At 38.7% G+C, this 19,033-nt stretch overlaps 1 protein-coding gene and 1 long non-coding RNA gene across 3 annotated transcripts in view; one reads left to right on the top strand and one right to left on the bottom strand.

The window, feature by feature from the left end:
- Nucleotides 1-19,033, top strand: part of asic4a (acid-sensing (proton-gated) ion channel family member 4a) — a 99,353-nt gene that overhangs the window by 57,869 nt on the left and 22,451 nt on the right. The gene's annotated exons all lie outside the window — the stretch shown is intronic.
- Nucleotides 4,712-11,300, bottom strand: LOC145421201 (uncharacterized). The gene is made up of 2 exons (XR_013902506.1): nucleotides 10,943-11,300; nucleotides 4,712-5,949 (listed from the first exon to the last, which is right to left on the bottom strand). It is a non-coding gene; the product is annotated as an uncharacterized LOC145421201 (long non-coding RNA).

Here is a 19,033-nt window from a genome sequence, read left to right as displayed (position 1 = left end):
TGTTAAAGCTTTCAAGGAAAAATAATCTAAGATGTCTTATCAGAAAAGGAAAAAAATGTCTGCGGATTTTTTTTCTTGTTGCTTATTATATTGATTGCAGCTTTATTGACATTATCAGCAATGCAAAATGAAAGCGATATTAAAGTAAGCACCTTGGAAGGCCCCAAACAAAGCTTCCACTGGAATTAACACCAGTATGAATACCAGATTAACTGGAGAGCACTTACGTGACTAACCTTGAATGTCTTTGAGCTGTTTTTCTTATTGGCTTGAAAAGATTTTAACAAATTCTCAAACTGAAACCTTGAAGGGGAAAATAAAAGTTCTATCCTTTTCTGTTTTGTTTTGTTTTGTGTTTTTTACTTTCAGCTGTCTGTTCATAGCCTGACCCTCTGGGAAATAGACTTATAATACACATCCATCTCCACATATTGATCAGGATTATAATACTCTGAACATTCAACTATGAAAATCTTAACAATACCACTGCTCACTATAACAAAGTTGAAGGAACTCAAGGCCACCAGACTAAGGCTACTTATTACTTTAAAGTTCATTATGAAAATACACACCTATTCCTTTAGCTTTACATTATTAGCACTTGGAAAATGTGCTTGAAAACATTGTAACTAGTACAATTTCAACAAGAAAACAGCATATTGAACACTGAAAACTTGAAACTAGTCATGAAAGTTATATTGTAAACTTATTTTTCGTTTGTTTGTTTGTTTGTTTTAATTGCATTTCTTTAGTTGATGTAACGCAGACTTAATGGATTGGATTGCATTTATATAGCGCTTTTCGAGACCCTCAAAGCGCTTTACAATTCCACTATTCATTCACTCTCACATTCACACAATTGGATGTTAATTCAGTATAACTATTTATGGGATTGCCTAAATAGAGGTTTTTAATATCATTTTCATTAACCTTCCACACACACACATTAACACGCAGGAGAAAACAATTGAATTATCTCACAAAACGTGGCCTGTTTATACTACATAGTATATAACTAATATGGAATGCCTCCGAGTTAACACATTTGACCTGGCACTTGATCAGAAAGTTGTGTGAATAATGAAGTGAGCTGGGGATATTTGCTTTCTGCAGCCAAAACAGAATAAACTGTAAATTACAAAAACATTATGCAAATAAATGACATAATTTTTCTATGCTTGGATATTTCGGCATGAAAATGCATGAAAACCGCTACTGAAACAATACTTGTGAATTTTCAATGAATACATACATCAGCCACAACATTAAAACCGCTGACACATGAAATGAACAGGCTTGATTATATAGTTACAAAGAAGTATTCTGGTGGGAAACTTCGTGTCCTGTCATCCATTTGTATGTTACTTTAACTTAATATTTAATTTAATACCGTCTCAGACCAAATGCAGAGCCGCATGGAGCGACATCCCCCGCAGAACAGTGCATGTTGTCTGCTCCACAATGTCCCAGAGAACATGACAAAGAGTCACTGATCCAGCCATCAATCTCCTCAGATCTCAATCTGATTGAGCATCTTCAGGATTTAATGGAAGAAACCTGATGCGGCACACGCAGGGGATCCCAATAGAACATTCCCAGAGGTCTCATATCCATAATTTGAAGGGATCAGTCCTCTTGGTGGTTTTGAAGGAATTATTAAGGGTGATTGGTGGACTGTAGGTAAGATTTCCAAAAGACATTATTAAGAATGTAGCTGATCATTATGAAACTATTGTTTACAAAGAACACAAAGACTTAATAAACAAAGTGAATAATAGTATATTTGATTTATTTTGTGGGATTTAAGGCGGTTATTTTTTTTCTTTTCATATCACCTCTGTTTTAAAAAATGAAACCTACTTTTTGCATGAATAAAAGACTAAAATAGTTCAGAACTGCACTACGGTGCTTGTCCCATGCAGAGCTTCGAAGAAGATCAAGTGAGGACTGTGCATATAGGCAGATTATTTCATGCTAAGGTCAGTCATAACGACAATAGGAAAAAAAGCATACCTTTTAGTTTCATTCAGCCAAGCTGCTCCATCGTTAAATAGTTGCTGTGCAAGGACCTCCTGGGAAATTAAAAACATATTGTGCCACAATTTCCCTGTGACTCAGAACATCCCTCGGGAGAGAACTTTTAAAATTTCTAATAAAGGAGACTTCAAATTACAGAGAGGGGACCTGGCATTAATTAAACTGGGGATTTCAGTAGGGTCAACCTCTCATATTTATCTGTTTATATCCATGGTTTGGTGCTCTGTGAAGACTGTTTGGTGTATTGAGGTCACAGCTCATGGGTAAAACAAACATGTGGATGTTGTCACATGTGATACAGAGATTATTTATGTGTTACAATAAGCTAAAACCACGAGGTTGTAAAAATAAACTGTGCGTCGAACAGAAACGTGACAAAGTTTGCTTTTCTGTGAGCCACGCTCCATTCGCTTTGTAAAATTCTGCTGTGTGGGCCATAATTGTCAGACTGTAATGTTATCAACTCATCTGTCCAGCTAACCTTTTAGGAAGGTGTGCAGTGAGAGTCGTTTTGATGAGGCTTGCAGCATGCATCGCTCTGAATCTGTCTTTATTTCTGCTGCATCGATGATCCCTCATCAGCTACCTGCGCTTTCACAAAACTAAAAGCAACATTTCTTTGTGTCCTTCTGCTGAATATTTGCAGACTAAACTTGTGGCTGTTGTTGTTTCCAGCCTTGACCTAACTGGTTGAATTTCTGGCTGTCTGGCAATATGCGAGGAATATAAGATGTTGTTTTTCTCTGTGTGTTGTGGGTCCGTCTGAAGCAGAGCTGTGGTCGTGCATGACTGATATTCTACTTAACTGTTTTAAGAATGCCTTCAGCTTTTTTTGTCCCATAGCCGTTTAAACACAGCCATGTCAGACAGATTGCTCAAGTCTGATGATGTAAAATGAAGTAAAGCCAAACTGATGGAGACGGGTGGTGACATTTATGGTTCCACATGATTTAGGTGATTTACTTTCCCGAGGACTAAATTTCCTCGAAAGCACTAAAACTAAAGGCCGAGGCTGAGAAATTATTTGTCAGTAATTATGACCTTCAGAGGTTAAATCCTAGCACGTAGCAAATCCCTGACCTTTCCTGTAACAATGAACATCTCTCAACTTAAGAGTTTCAGTGCTCCCTGAATGAAGTGTTTATATTCAACATTGATGCCAGAGAGAGCATTGATACTGGGCGTTTCAGGGGAGGAAAAAGCCTGATTTACATTCAGTGACATTTTTAGAGCATTTCTAATCAGTATTTTCATATTTACAATGGAACAAATAAATGTCTGTAAAGTGAAAGGTGGCATTTGTGGTGACAAATCCTGGGAGCATTACAGGCGGACTCTGTCGGCTCCGTTTGGTTCTTTTATCTCTCTATTTTTATTTAATTCCCAACAACTTGACTTTTGGTTCATTCTCACCGCTCCCATCAGTGCCTCCTTGTTTTCAGCCACAGCAGGCAACAGAAAATAATATAATCTATAATAACAAGTGACCTGCTAAAGGGACGGATACTTCCCTCAGGAGCTAGCAAATAGCAAAGCTGAGCTGAACGAGGGTTAATATTGCCCTTAATTAAACAAAACAATATCAAAAAATGCTCCATTTCTGCAAATCCAGTTGCTGTTCTTTCAGTTTTCTGAACCCTTTTATCCAGCTACAATCTGACCACAACCCACTGCCTACACTGTTACCACTGCTCTCACATTACATTGCAAATAGATTCATAATAGAAAGAGAAAAGAGCTTTTAGTGCAGCAGCTCAGTGCATGAATGTAAACACACTTGACAGACGCATCAATAGCCGTATCAGAAGCTACTCGCTATCGGCCTCAGCCTTTGTAAAGAACCGTACAGCTTACTCAGGATCTTTTAAGAATTGTTTTTGAAATAAGAACACCTTTTATGTTGCTGTAAACAGTGTGCTGCGTCAAAATCCTCCTTATGATTTCTTTGGCTGCTCAACGATTGCTATTTTCAGCCATAGTTTGTATGTTAAACACCGATTTGTGTTCAAATACTCACCAAGTTTAGTGAAATTTAAGAGTGTAATGCAAATTGGAAACCCTGAATACTCGCCGTCAATTAAAAGTTGTGCCTTTTGAAACATGTTACCTGCTAAAGATTTATTTTGAAGGCGAATGGTCTCCCTTTTCTGTCTGTACTACAGTTTCATTATTACTCTGAGAATAGTTGGCAAGTGTTTGTGGACAAGTCGGCGTCTTCCATGTAAACTACCGCCTTGCAATCTGCTAACAACCAAAGCAATTGCAAGGCGGTTTTCGGTGCTGTATAAAGAGTATATCTTTATGACCAGTTTGACCTTACGACTTGCAGAAAATCCAGCAAATGCGAAATACACATCTTTCCCTAGAAATTCCCTCAGAATTTAACAATAAGAAATGAGAAATTAAAGCTTGTTGCGGTGCCCCCAAGTGGCCAAAGCAATAATCTTTTTTTTTTTTTTTTACTGTTGCTGCTATTATTGCTACTTGTATTTGTCTGTGATTAAATACATACATTTGTTAATAATGTTGTTAACTAGGTATTTTAATCTGTTCTTTAACTAGTGACTCCAGTCTTTTATTTCCTGTTTTAGTTTGTTCCTTCGTAATGTTACTGTTTATACTGAGTCTGGTTTTACTGATGTTCTAGTGTACTGGAAACAAACTATGTACTATGAATTCTTAAACTCTTTAATTAGTGCACCTTAAACTTCACATTAGCTGACTGGCTAAATAATCGATGGATACAAACTGACTCAAAAACACTGTCTCCTGGGGGGTAATTAGCTGTAAATGTTGAGATTACACAAGCATGTATTTGCAGACACACTAAAAACAAAACTATGTTAGAAGTCTGTGTCAGCACAGAATCTGAGAAGAAGGATGTGGCTACATGTGCTTCAGTTCTGGTACAAACCATGGTTGCATGACTTTAATTACATTGTCTGTTTGGCAGAGCTGTGGCACATCAATCTTATCTGCTCAGCTGCAAGCAACAATCCCAGATCTCAACAAAAACCTCTCAGCTGACACAGGGCCTGAAGAAGTACAGCAAACATTGTAATCCTCTTCAGTTTGAATGATTTTAGCATCTCACCTTGCCTTAAGATCTGTCATATTAGGTATGCTGAAACAACAACAAATGTTGGAAACCGTTTCCCCCGTCGAATCATAAATCATAGAGTAGTAAGGAAAACTGGAACAAGCTGATGATCGATAGTAGCACTAACACGACGACTGATGCAGAGGACATGAATGAACCTTAACAGCCTTACTGTGTACAGTTGTTATCATTTCATTATTTGATTTTTGAATTCTATGGGCATCATGTTCATCACTGCAGAATAATAAAGTGGCAATTGTCTGTTAATCAATATTGCAATGAAAATGTCTTGTATGCCTTGTGAGCCTATTTGTTGTGTTTAGCATTTCAGATTAGGTTTTAACAATGTTTGATCAAGCTTAATTGAAGATAAGGCCAACTTTATCTCCCCTTCAACAAACAGCAGGGTAGAGCCAAGTAGGAGTGATGGATGGCTCCTCCTAGCTTCTCTTGTTGTTTGTTTCATCCCTCGCTGTGTTTAAAAATGACCCTTCAAAATGGTACCAAGGGTGGAAACTAGTGTTCTCGTCTGCACCGAAGGAGGACATGCTTGCTTGGGTAATCCTTAACCATGGCTTTTACAAGGGCCTTTCTTGGCACCACGGCGCACTCCTTCAAACATCAATATCAGCTGCGTGCTATCCCCTTTGGGTAGGTTCAGTTGATGGCTTTCCGTCTTTGTATGAGGGCTTTCTGGCAGAGATGGAAGCGCCATGGGAGTGGACTGACATTGATTTCTTCATCCCAATGCACACGCTGATGTATTGACTGCCATGCTGATCAGTTAGAGACATTGTTTCTGTTTGGTGGAGCTGAAAGATGAGAACAGAATTGTATCAAACTATGCCACCATTCAAAGGCCATATTAATTTCTTTTTTACTGTAGCACTCTGATCTTTTCTGTTTCTTTCACGAGGAAAAATTCGACTTGTGTTTGTCTGTGAAATGCTGTCGGAGTCGGTTTAGAAAAGAAGCTTTGACTTACTCTTCGAGCTATGGCACCCAGTGTGATTATGTTGAGGGTGTCAGGCACAAACAGTAAGGTCCCGATTCTCTCTGTTGCATTTTCTGTCATTCAATTAAAATATGCTGCTCGTGTTTAAAATTTCTATAGAGTCTCTGAAGAGGAAAAAAGGGATCTAGAGTGGGGTGGGCCTTCCCTCTTTTGTCACAGCGAAGAGCCTGTGATTCATTTCAATTTGTAATCATAATTTAGTCATCTCACTGGAGCAGTTTCTCACTAATGATGTAGTCATGCACAACACAGAATTCACAGAATTCAGGATGTTAAGGCTTCTGATGTGTTCAGAGGTATATTTTGCAGCCTGTTGTCACAGTGCAGCTAAAATAAACATGCTCCGTTTCTGACATCTGTCAGAGTGAATTATAGATCTCCAGAAGAGTTGCAAAAGTCACAATTCTTCTTCTTGGTGTACGGCTTTGTTGTTTGTTATAAAAAAGAGGTTTTCAGTGTGCCTGACTTGCATCTAACTGATAACACATACTCTGGAGGCAGAATACGAGAGCAAAGCGCACTGCAGCTGCTTCCCCACCTTCAGGTAACGAAGCTGATTGTGTGCATGTGTGTTTGGTGGAAGAGTGCAAATGACCTTCTAGCAAGATAAATAATTCTGCACGCTTGTTGACCTAATATAAAAATGTAAAAGCTGAATTAATTGCATCTTAAATTCAAATAGCTGGTAATTTTCCAAATCCATCGCTTGCTAGATATGATGGATATGTAAAATGCTTACAGTGCGTCACCTCCGTCCTCAGTCCTGCCACTGAAAGTGATTGTCACTGGAAGCATTCGGGATGTCTTTGTGTCTGTTAAATCCAATGAAATTGCTCTGAGTTGTATTAATGGAACTCAGTCACAATTTGAGCAGCTAGGGACAAGGTCAAAGTCGAGCCCACCACCTTTGAAATTGATTTGACACCGATTCATCCATGTGGAGCAAATGTGTGTTAAAAAATGCATGCCTCTTGATATTTTTGTATTATAAATGTTGAAGCCACATTCACCTGTGACATAGAGGGGGAAAATATATCAGTTTCCTTTCTCTGAGTTAGCAATTTATCAGGCATACCTCAGTTTTCACTGGAAATGATACATAAATGTTTTTCATGACTAATATACAGGATTTTATTACGGATGAAAATAAAGTAATTTTCAGTCTTTCACCCAGCACAGTCCAACTGACTAAATAAGTATAAACACCAAAAGGATTGTTTACGTAGTGAAGCCTGCGTAACAAATGGCCAAAGTTCAGTGTGATTTTTATTTGTCTCTGAGTGTCTGAATCACAAGAGTCTTTCAAAACATTCTTTGCCCTCCATAAACATGAAACAATAAATCTGAGTAAAATGCAGCTAAGATATATATTATCAGAGTTTTATTTATTTCAGTAATTAATCATTTGGAAATGTTCTTGATATAACCTGAATATATATAATTCAAGTGAAATTCCCATCAGATTGCATCACATTTAGAGTTTTACATTGTACTCATGTAACAACATTACATGTAAAAATTTACATGTAATCAGATTATTTAAAGTCAGCGTTTTTAGGTTCAATTTCCTTTTAGTGTGTATCGTGTGTGTTTTCTGATAGTGTGCTGGCTGATTAAACGTGTGAAGAATTGTGCAGGTCATAATAAATTACTGTCATATATGCACAAATAGACTAATCATGTTTTCACTGTTTATGAGTGTTAGGGGTTTTGTTTACCAAGCTATAGAATGAATCACTGAGATTCATTGAGCAACAAGAATGTCAAAATCAAATTTCATAGCCATCCATCTCTTAGCTGAAAAAGAACTCCTAACTAAAAGTTGAAAATGCCAGGAGATCCCTTTAGAAACTTTGGTTAAACTTTGTTCTGTTGTTATTCTAGTGAATTATGTTGTTTAGGATCATTATTATTCTCATTATTATCATCCTATTCAAAGGCACAGGAGCTTGCTAGCAATGTTTAGCCTGTTGGTGACTTTAACAAAATTCCACCGCAGATAAATATTTGGATAACTATTAAATTATGTAAACTGAGAACGTAACACTGCATTTACAGGTCACTAGGCAACGTGATGACATCATGCATATAATGCATAAGTCAGCTTTTGTGGATATAAATAGGACGTTACTATCATGAAATTAAAACGATATGATGCTTCCACAAAGATGGTCTAGATGCATAAAGGCAAGAAGTAGGTGGTTGCTCGGCAACCTGATGATGTCATAACATCTGATGTAGATAGGTACCCCCAGGGGTCTATGATATATCTGTGTGCCAAGTTTTGTTGCTCAACCTCTGACAGTGTAGGAGGAGTTGGCGGACAAAGAAACAAACACACGGAGAGAGATTTGGTGTTTTATAGTGAGATTATAGTGATTATTATTAATGGTATTTCTAGTAGTAGTAGTAATTGTAGTAGTAGTGATGATGGTGGTAGTGGTAGTAACATAGCTGTATCTCTTGTGGATGTGTTTATTTGGTTTTAATTGTACTCTCAGCAATATTTAAAATGGAAGAATACTCTCATCCCTTTGTTTTAAGTTCTAAAATGCTTAATAAAACATTGAGTGTATGAATGCATAAAATCTGCCTCTGGGGACCAAAGCTCAGGGAAAGAGTTTAGGTTTTAAACAGGGAATGGCTCATTCATTGGTGCGAGCTGGAAACATTCATTTTTATTTCTTAATGCATGCAGTGCAGATGTTACAACATGTTTAAGTCATATTTAATTCATGTTTTTACGCTTAGTAAGAGGAATTTGCTTTCTTTGTAAAAACATTTGCACTTGTTTGACTCATTGTGAACTCCTAAACAGGGGGTTTAGATTTTCCCACCCAATGCTGTGGTATAAAAACTAGAAACACTTTAATGGAAGACTCAGTGGATCTGATCTAGGAGATTCTCTGAGAGTCGTAATTATCTATAGACACTTAATTGATATTCCAGCACGGATGAAACTTTTACTGACATCACTGGGTTACTTTCATCTTTTAAATGCGTGGGATGTTTTAAAAAAAAATTAACTGGAAAGTTGAACATTTTCAGTAATTGTTTGATGTTACAGTAAGAGTAGGAGTGTCTTTGTCTTTCTCCCAGACTTGGTCAAGTTGTGGCTTTCCTGGTTCCAAATGTTTACTGTCAGAAAAGTCTGTTTATGTGCACATATTTAAACTCCAAGAATAGAAATCTTAAAATGTTTTGGCAGCTCACCGGTTGTTATTTTTTTAGCTATAACATGCTCATAGCCAGTCCAGTCTGAGCATTTTAATCAGCGTTCCGACATGGTGGGAAACTAAACTTCCCTGCTCACACTGTACAAGTCAAGACACCATGTGGAGCTCCTTCCGAACATAATCAGAAACTGTAGCCTTCTGAACCTTGACTCTAAAACTGAATTACATACAGAACCGAGAACTCCCGTTCGAGACTGCGGCCATCTGTCCACTTTGTGTGTCGAATGTTGCATATCTGTTGGTCTTTGTTCTAATTTAAAAACTGAGTAATGTGTTTCAGTAATGCACCACATAATTGCAGCAATCACCTTGGCCGGGTGGCACAGACTTACTCTGAGGCTTTGGCTGTAAATAACAACAAACAACTTCAGTGTGAATAAACTCCCTGGAAATCAAATGCACATTGACAGTCAGGGCTTTAACCACAGGAAGCCTTCCAATATTCTGAGGCCCTATCACAAGCAAGTTCTTTAACTGACAGTCAGAACCCAGGCAGCAGGCCTGGGATTGTCACGACTGTGGGATATACAGAGCCCAACATCAGCTCTTTCTAATCCACGCTGAGCTTGGTGGTCCCTGAAGCAGGATATCAGGAGAGCCTGTTAAGTTCACAGAAAATTAAAAACGTAAATGTGAGGCAGCCGTGGCATCAACCTTTTAAAGGTGTCAGGAGCAAAGTAAATTAGCTTGTTAGCAAGATGTGAAATTGATTTTATGAAAAAAAAAAAAGATCCATTTCAAATTGATTAGTGTATAAAAAAAAAGTGGAAAGTTTATGGAATATTCCATAAAATTGCAACTATTTGCATTTAAAAAACAAAAACAACTATGACTACAGGTTTGTCCTTGACGTTTGGGAACCTCAGATGCTTCCTGGAAGGCATCCTGTGGTCCCTTGATCCCCATTTGGCATAACTGGACTCCGCATGCCAAACATCTGGGCAGGTGGCAGCCAGCCACTCTGCTAATAGCAAGCCAGATATCTTGCCTGTCTTTGATGTGCAGACAGGGATTACTGTGGTTCTCAGCACTCACATTTAATAACCTGGTTTAAAAAGAGCATCAAATCATCTGTAATCTTTATCGACCTCCATTGACAAACAAAACGTGTCACAGCAGCAACGATAAATCAGCCCGAGGCACGGACGTGATAGTGAGGCAAGCGAACTAACCGATCAAAGATCGAACAAAAATGTCAAAAAAGAAGTGATGGAAACTGAACTAATCACACTGCGGAGTAATGTTATTTCTGAACGCGTTTAATATTCAGGAGTGAAATGTGTCGTTGGTGCTCATTTGTACTTCAGTGCTGCTCTGTGTGTGCATGTGGGTGGGTGGGTGGTTAAATGTGCCTGTGGAGTTTTTATTCCAGAATAGAATAAGTAGCGGAAAGCGAGTTTATAATGCCAGAAATGTCACCACCTCAATTGTAATCATTAATTCGCTGAAATTAATCATCAACTCTATCAGTGCCCTGCAGGTCCACTGTGCAGAAATATGGTCCTTTTGTCATGTAAAAAAAAGAAAAGGAAAGGAAAAAAATTTGACTTTTACTTTGATCAGATGCAGTCAAGGACAGAATCCATGGTCCAAGGTTTTCAATTCCTCTTTGATCTGCCTGCCCTTTGTTCCATTGCTGCATTATCTCCTTCCTTAACTCAGCCATTTGAGAGGCCAAATTAAACCGGGTGTGTTTAGGTGTGCAGTTTAAAACTCTGTGTCTGCCAAACTTCCTTGGGCTCCGGCTTTAGAGCCAGCTTAGTCTAATGGACTGTGAGATCTGCTTTTGACTCAGAACAAGCTCTTTCGCCCGAGCAAAAACACTAATCAGACTTGTTTACTTGAATGATTTATGTAGCATGAAAAACTTGAATTCCCATGCTCATAAATGTTACACGGTTGAAAAGGCAAATATTGTTTCACTGTTGCGCACACAAAAGGAGAAGGTTTAGATAAGTGAGGCAGTAAGTAGTAGAAGTGACTAAGTGCACTTATTGCACCATCTTGTGAATGAAGCAAGTGTTGCATGTCATTAAAGGTTCGACGACAATAGGCTTGTCACACTGGTGGAGGGAAAAAATATCTCATGCATAAGCCACGTTTCATAAAACATGTGCAATCACAAATATTTGTATATGCTCATATAGTTGCTCGGTTATGAATAACTTGTCACAAACTGACAAGAGCTAGCAGCTGATATTTATTTGCATTGGCATCACTCTCGTATCCCCAAAGGGACACCGTATATTAAATTGATGATTCACGTCAAGAGATAGTAGATCCTGCTTCTCCTTTCCGGAAGTTTCATCAACCCCAACATGTGGCTCCAATCCAGTAGATATCATTTCCCCCGAGTCGCCGGGAAAGAAAAACAACCAAGCAGGTGTCTTGGTTATGATGAATACTAAATAAAAGGTAGGCCAGGGAACTGTGCTGGCGTTTCTTCAGTGGCAATTGGGTGGGAGTGTTTGTGCTCTGGAGTGGGTGCCAGAGTCTGAGAGAGGCAGAGTGGCGTGAGATTGAGCGCTTCGGAAATTAAATCATGTGTTAATGACAGAGTTACCTAATTAAACCTGAATATCTAAATGACTGCAGAAAAACAAAGTCGACAGTTAGACAAATGCCTAAGGCGGGACTGTGTGTCGGTGCGGCGCCCAGAGCAGGCTTCTCCTCGGCTTTATCAATTTATAACACACAGGAATGACTGATCCGAGCTGTGGGCAATATGAGGTGAAGTGGAAAAGTAAAGCACACTCGGCTCATGTATAGTGGGCAGTATGGTCCTTTTCCATCTCGAGAGCACCATTACACTTCACGTTCAGTATGACTATGCTCTACTCCTCTATTCTGAGCTGTGCCCTCGAGCTTTGCTGTGAAATATAAAACCTAGAATTTGTAATTCTCCGGAGGTCAAAAAATAAACACATTGCTTAAGCAGAGGTGCGGTTAAGGTGTGACGAGGAAGACGCTAAGTGACTCGGACGACTTTTGCAGGACACCTCGAACTTGTTCCTAGGAGCTTAAACATGTCGTGACTTAAATGGCATCAATTAGGCTGACCCATTTTAACGGTGATACATTTCAAATAGTGATAATTGTTCCCAGGAAAGCACAATTAATAGGTCCTATTTGACTTTTAAGGACAAGAATTATCTGTTTTTGTAGGACCCAGGCACAAGCTCTAGCTGCAGGAAATGATTCATAATTACGTGTAAAGACTGATTAGGGACCTGTCTCACTGTGGTGATCCAGATGAATTATCTCCCATTATGACAGTACTTTCTAATCACATTTATAAAACAAGGTCTTTATGGGTCCATGGCTGTGATGTTAGGGCAGACTGTACTCACAGGAAGCTTTCATGTCTCTGAGAGTGCTGGATGTTGTGGACTGCTCTGTTTGCGAGTTGCTGTATTGTGCTGGAGAGCCTGTCCATTTTCAACCGCTTTTTCAAGAGCATCCCTCACCGCTCCATTAGCTGAGTATGCTTGGATATGTGGAGAATTGCAGAGTGGGGTGAGTGGAGGGGTGGCGGGGAGGTGGCTGAATGCGTAGCTCCGGCTTAGGTGCTCAACTAATTTTTGATGCTCTGTCAGAGGCAACCAGAAAGAGGAGGGCAGCAAAGAAAGAGAAGAGATTAGTCAGAACTCCTACACTAATAACTGAAACAAGCCCCGCAGGTTTGCATCACAGTTCATCATTTTAATCTATGTTCTTTAGTCAGAGTGAAGGGCAAAAGATGCAGGCAAACTACTTAAAATGATCAAGTAAGATCATTAGTTTATAACGTAAACCGGCCTCGGTGTTTGCGAACACAGCGTGTAATCTGAAACCCCTCAAATTCCTTTTATCAAACATTCATTTGCATTTCTTTACAGAACTTGTCACATTTATAAAACATGCTATTCTACCCAACCACGGAGTAAGCCCAACCATGATGACTGAGCAGTGTTTACCTCACTTGAATGGCTGTATTAAACTACCATTGAGATCTCAGCACTCAGTTGTGTAATGAAGGTTGGAATTGATACACAATAACTGTAATGTGTTGAATTGCAAGCGAGCGCGGTGTCTCTGGTGGCGCGTTTACAGACCGACATTGCGATGGAGGTTAATGATGCAAAACTTGTGTGTTTCACATACCACAGCACTGTTTGGGCTTCATGTCTGAGCTCTGCCTGTGTTTAGTCAAGCTGTGATTCCCTCATATATAACTGAAAGGGGGGTTATGATGGGGCCAGATTTGTATTTACCCCCAATGGTTGAATGTAGAGATCTTAAAGCGCTGACCCTCGATAAAAGTAATCCGTCTGACATTTGATTGAGGATTATATATGAATTATACAGCTTAACCACAGCGCATGAGAAGAAGAAAGGTCTAGCAGTGAGTTCTTATCACTCCATGTCAGTTTTTCCACAAATCACTATCATTTTTCTTTCCTAATCTTGAGCTAAAATATGTTTAGAATTTCTGCAACCTTGATGTTAGCCTTGCTCGCGGCTTCTGAAGTCTCTTTTAGGCTGTGCCGCAGTCATGAGAAGGTACTCCCATCACATGAGCTGCATTTCTAAAGGAAATTGTTTGTTGGGTTTTGGATTAATTAGAAAATACAGTGAGATAAAACTTGATGTCCATGTCAGTGCCATGTGTTGAAATTGCAATAACTGACAAGGAATCATATTAAATACTGCATACTGTCATAAACACTATTGTGCATTTTTAAGCCAGCCGTTGTTTCTTTATATGTTTCTAGGAAACTAAGAAAATAGGTGCTGCAAATTACTGTGAAAAACATGTGGAAATGCAGTTTATGTTTCTGCAATTCTAGCAAGCTTGAAAGTCAGTATTGGTATGATCATCTTTATTCGTCAACACATCCTGAACTCTCTTTGCTTTTCCTGTAATTTCTTTAAGTAGTTCTCAGGAATAGTTCTCCAGGCTTGTTGAAGGACATTCAAAGCTCTCGGTAGCCTTTTGGTTTGTCTTCTGTCCCACAGTGATCAATAATGCTGAGGTCCAAGCTCTGTGGAGGCCAGTCCACGACTGACACTGCTCCATTGTGTTTTTTTCTATCCTGGTATCTTTTTGTATTGTAGGGTCTTTAATACTTTGCAATATAAAGTGCATTTAAGCAACTGCTGTAGTGATTTGAATAGAATAGAATAGAATTCAACTTTATTGTCATTGCACATGCACAGGTACAGGGCAACGAAATGCAGTTGGTGCTATAGAAATAAAAATTGAATTGAATTATTGCTTATGCAGTGCATTTGAAACCTGTGCCAATCCAGATGCTATTGGGTGGTGGATTAAAATCTGTCTGTTGACTCTTATTGTTGTACGTCTGTCTTAACCTCATCTGTAGATCCTAATGATGATGATGATGAAACATTTCTAATTGTCAGTCCAGTTCTTGTGTAACTCAGTCTTTTCTCCCCGTTTCCCTTCCTTAAGCTTGCATTCATGACAGTCACCCTTCCACTGCGATCATTTCAGGCTTTGGTGAACGATAGATGGATCAACTGAAGGGCCAGATGTGTTTCTCGGGTCCTGTGTCAGGTCTTTGCTGCATTTTATGTCTGTTTCTTAAGGACGTGGCTTTCAGATAGCGTTCATGTGCTGTGGACAGTATTTAGGCCTGCTACTTGTTCCATTGTCTTGTTCAGTTTCCTGTTTTTGTGATTTTTTTTTTAACTATTTATTTGTTTTTATGGCAGGGTTTTAGTAACACAGTAGCTTAAGATAAGAAAGAACTGCTTTTTAAATTCTAAGTTGTCTGTTATCTGTTGACAAAATACTGGTTTATCCATTGTCAGAGCTGCCTTTTTTATATTTGAATGATTCACACGTACGTGTTGAGTGACTTAACGAAAAAATAAAAAGATTCCTTTGAAAATAGTCACAGAGGAGGACCTGGGTGAAAATGAGTGAAAAAGCAGACAATTTCCAAAGAAAAACTTTGAAAGACCTTTGGAGAGCCTCAAAAGCTATTGCTCAAGAGCAGTTAAAAATGACAAGTCTGCCTCTTTGGAAGCAAACTACACTTTTGCACAGTATTGTTATTGCTCTCGTAACTGGCTGCACTATAGTGAAAAGTCTTTTGGGGCAATCATGATGAACTCTGGGAAATTGTACAACTGCATCAAGAAGTATTTGGAAGAGCAAACAGGTGCTGCAGAGCATCTCGTTGAATTTTAGTGTGGGGACGAATTTCAGCAGGCTGTAGTTTTGTCCGTTATTGAATTAAACCAACACCAGAAAAGATCAAGACAACAGATTTTTCTTCCACTGTTCTTACATGTGAATTGCTTCCCTTTTCTCCCTTTTGGGGGGGAAAATACAGAAAGCATACCAAAAAAATCCTTTTGTGTCACATAAGTGTTTTTTTTTTCCCGAGCAGTGCAAGACGGCAGGTGAAGGGTAGAGCTGAAAACTGCTTATACAAGTGATAAAGCCGTGGAGATAATCTCTTTTTCTCTACCTCTGAGTCGTTTAAAAGTAGATCACATACAATTTAAAGATATGTCACTACCCTTTACTGTTCTTTTCCATGCAGTCTGGTGGTGAGGGCTCCGTCTGTAGTGACAGTGGGAGACGAAAGCAGTTAGTTCATAGAGAAAAGTTTTGTGTAGGAAGTCCAAAAGGAACAAATGGGATGCTGCAAAAATGTGGTAGCTGGCTTTGTGCCCTGCACTTAAAGGCTATGTTCACTCTGTAAATTGTGTTTTATTTTTTTGAAGACTCATTCCTCACATTCTTCTTTGCTCTTCTGTGTTCAGAAGGAGCCTTGAGAATAAGACATTGCATTTTTAGTCTGCCTTCTGATGGCTGTTTACAACAACAGATTTAAAAGAGCTGAGTGGTCGCCACAAAGGCTTTTTAAAATGGCTACGTGACTTTAGCCTTTGACCATTAAAACACATCGCAGCATTTGTAAGAAGGTGATAAAATGTGAACCGTTTGTTGTTGTTGTGCTGCACCAACATGTAACTTGTGTTGGTTGAAATAAATGTTGTTTTTCATCCTCTCATTTTGTAATTAGACTGAAAATCATTGAAATAGGATTTCATATTCAGCTTAAACTAAAATTATCCTTGATCCCTTAGTCCCTTCTGTACTTCTCTTTACAGGTCGAGAAACAGATTAAACATATAACATTTTAAGCTGTAGATAGACGTTTACATACACTCATTATATAGAAAGAAGCTCAGATTTATACATAGACTAAACCTTGGTTGAATGTCTTTTAGCAAGTTGCATCTCAACCAGAGACTTTTGGTAGCCATTAACAACCATCTGGTATTTTTCTGGTTGGATATTAGAATGCTTTTTAGGTATAATTCATTCAAATCGTTTGATTTTTGTGGCACAGATCCAGTTTTTAAGTGTAGTCCACAAGTTTTCAGTAGGCTACAGGTCGGGCCTTTGGTGAAGGCCATTCAAGACGTTTAATGTTCACCAGCTTTATCCACTCCAGAACCAGTTTTGATGTGTGTTTGGGATTATTGTTCTACTGGAAAACCCAATTGCAGCTAAAATTCAACAGTCTTATCTGTTGATTTGAGGTGCAGTTTAATTTAAGGGGTGGTTCTCCTTCTTTGTTATTACATCCACTTTGTACAATGTATCAGTAGCAATGAGAAACAGAGCATGATGCTATCACCGCAATTCTTGACCGTTTGGTTTCAAAGCCTGAACTTTACTCCTCCAAAAATACCTCTTGTCATTGTGGCCAAATAGCTCAATGTCTTTCTCATCTGACCATAAAATCTTTCTTCAGAGGTAATTCGGTTTGTCCATGTTGGCAAACGTGGACAAATCTGAGTCAGTCTTGAAGGTTTTGGAGCTGGTGGCTATTTCTTGGTTGACACTTCCTCAGCTCGATGTAAAACTCTCTTCTCTGTGGACAGTGACACTGGTGTTCCAACAGTTTCCACTTCATGGCAGGCTTGAGCCTTGGTTGTTACGGAATATCATAATCAATTTCCTCTCATCTGAGGGTGACACTTAGGGTCTTGACAAAGTGATGACACAGCTGAATAACTTATACTTACATCTAACAGACCTTCTCAACTTCTCCTTGGAATTTTAAAAGAGTTCCTTTGACTCGCATTGTTCTGAGTATTGATCAATCAAATCAGTGCAGTCAAACAAATCCTTTTTATACTGGCAAAGAGAAACTCCTAATTGTAGTGAATCGTGATAACTAATGAGAATTTAACGTTTAACTGAGTGTATGTGTATATTTGAGCCTATATGGATTTTAAAAAATCCTAAATAAATTGTATTTTTTCCATTATAGATGTATTCTGTATAATTATTCCACCCTAGAAAAACAACCGTTCAATGAAATCCTTGAACTCCCCAAATTACTGTGACGTTCATACACACGATATATTTAAATGTCTGATCACAATTTTAGAACTATAGATGAAAATACATGAAAATATACACTGAATATACACTAAATAGGAGGATGAAAGAGAGAGACTTTTGCAGTGAACTGCCAGCCCTGTTGCATATACCATTTTTCCTGAAAAAACATTTTGAAATATCATGTAAATATTCAGTTTATGCCACACTGTGATCCAAGTCTTTCTGCTGGGAAGTTGTAATGAAGCCATTAAATCAAGGATCGCTCTGTCTCAACCTTAAGCCTTCATGTGCCAGCCTTAATGGTTTTCAACTGCCAATCAGCGCTCTGGCATATTCTACCACCCTGCGTAAATGAATTCAAATCCTCCTTCCTCGTACTCAGAGAGCCACCCGATGACACGCAGCCTGCCTGGAAATGGATGTCCTCTGGAGAAGCACTGAAGTGACTCCTGTGGGTTATTTAAAAGGAAAAGTTGGGACTGTCAGATCACAGTCATAAAGAGGGTGTTTAAGGGTTTAGCCCACCGGGGCTTATGAATTACATGGTAAGGGGTTGGTCTCTTAATGCATTTAGCATGGAGAGACGGAGACAGAAACAAGGCACTCTAGGCGGAAGAAAAACACTGGCAAAAGACACATAATGAATTGACATTTAAAGCAGATGCATTATAATTGGTGAGATACAGGATAAGCAAATGACATGATGACGGGAATCTTTCCAAACCATGTTGCAACTTCATCTTAATGCATTTGTACTTTTAGTGCTTAATCTATTCAAGTTGAGACAACTTTTTTTATTTATGTTGCCAAGAGAAACAGATTTGTGTCAAAGCCTTTATGGTGTGAACATAAGACAAACTATCCTAGAGAGAAAAGAAAACACAAAATCCACCTTTAACAGAAAACATCCCTCCTGTACTGGATGGACAATAGATGTTACATATATAGCCAGAGATAGTCAATGCAGAGGGTAAATATAGGGATAGGACGCCATATTCTTCCTGCTGTCTTTGTACTATTGATGTGTTCTCGTGCGCACAGCAGGCTCCACTTAATAGCTTTATTAAATTTTGCACAGAGACTCAGAAATGAGCCATTACTAATGTTCTGTGATGCTTTTCATGTCCGGGTTTGTGACCTCAATAAACACAATGCAACATGTATGGATAATTTCATTTATTTACTTTTGATCACAAATGTGGGATGAAGACATTAAAACGTGTATTTTTCAAGTACATTAGGTGACATCACTAAATGTCTTAACTTTA

This window comes from Astatotilapia calliptera, chromosome 16, assembly GCF_964374335.1.
Source record: "Astatotilapia calliptera chromosome 16, fAstCal68.1, whole genome shotgun sequence".
In the NCBI taxonomy this organism is placed as follows: Eukaryota; Metazoa; Chordata; class Actinopteri; order Cichliformes; family Cichlidae; genus Astatotilapia; species Astatotilapia calliptera.
The sequence above is the reverse complement of the archived record's forward strand: the minus strand, read 5'-3'. Positions and strand labels throughout refer to the sequence as shown.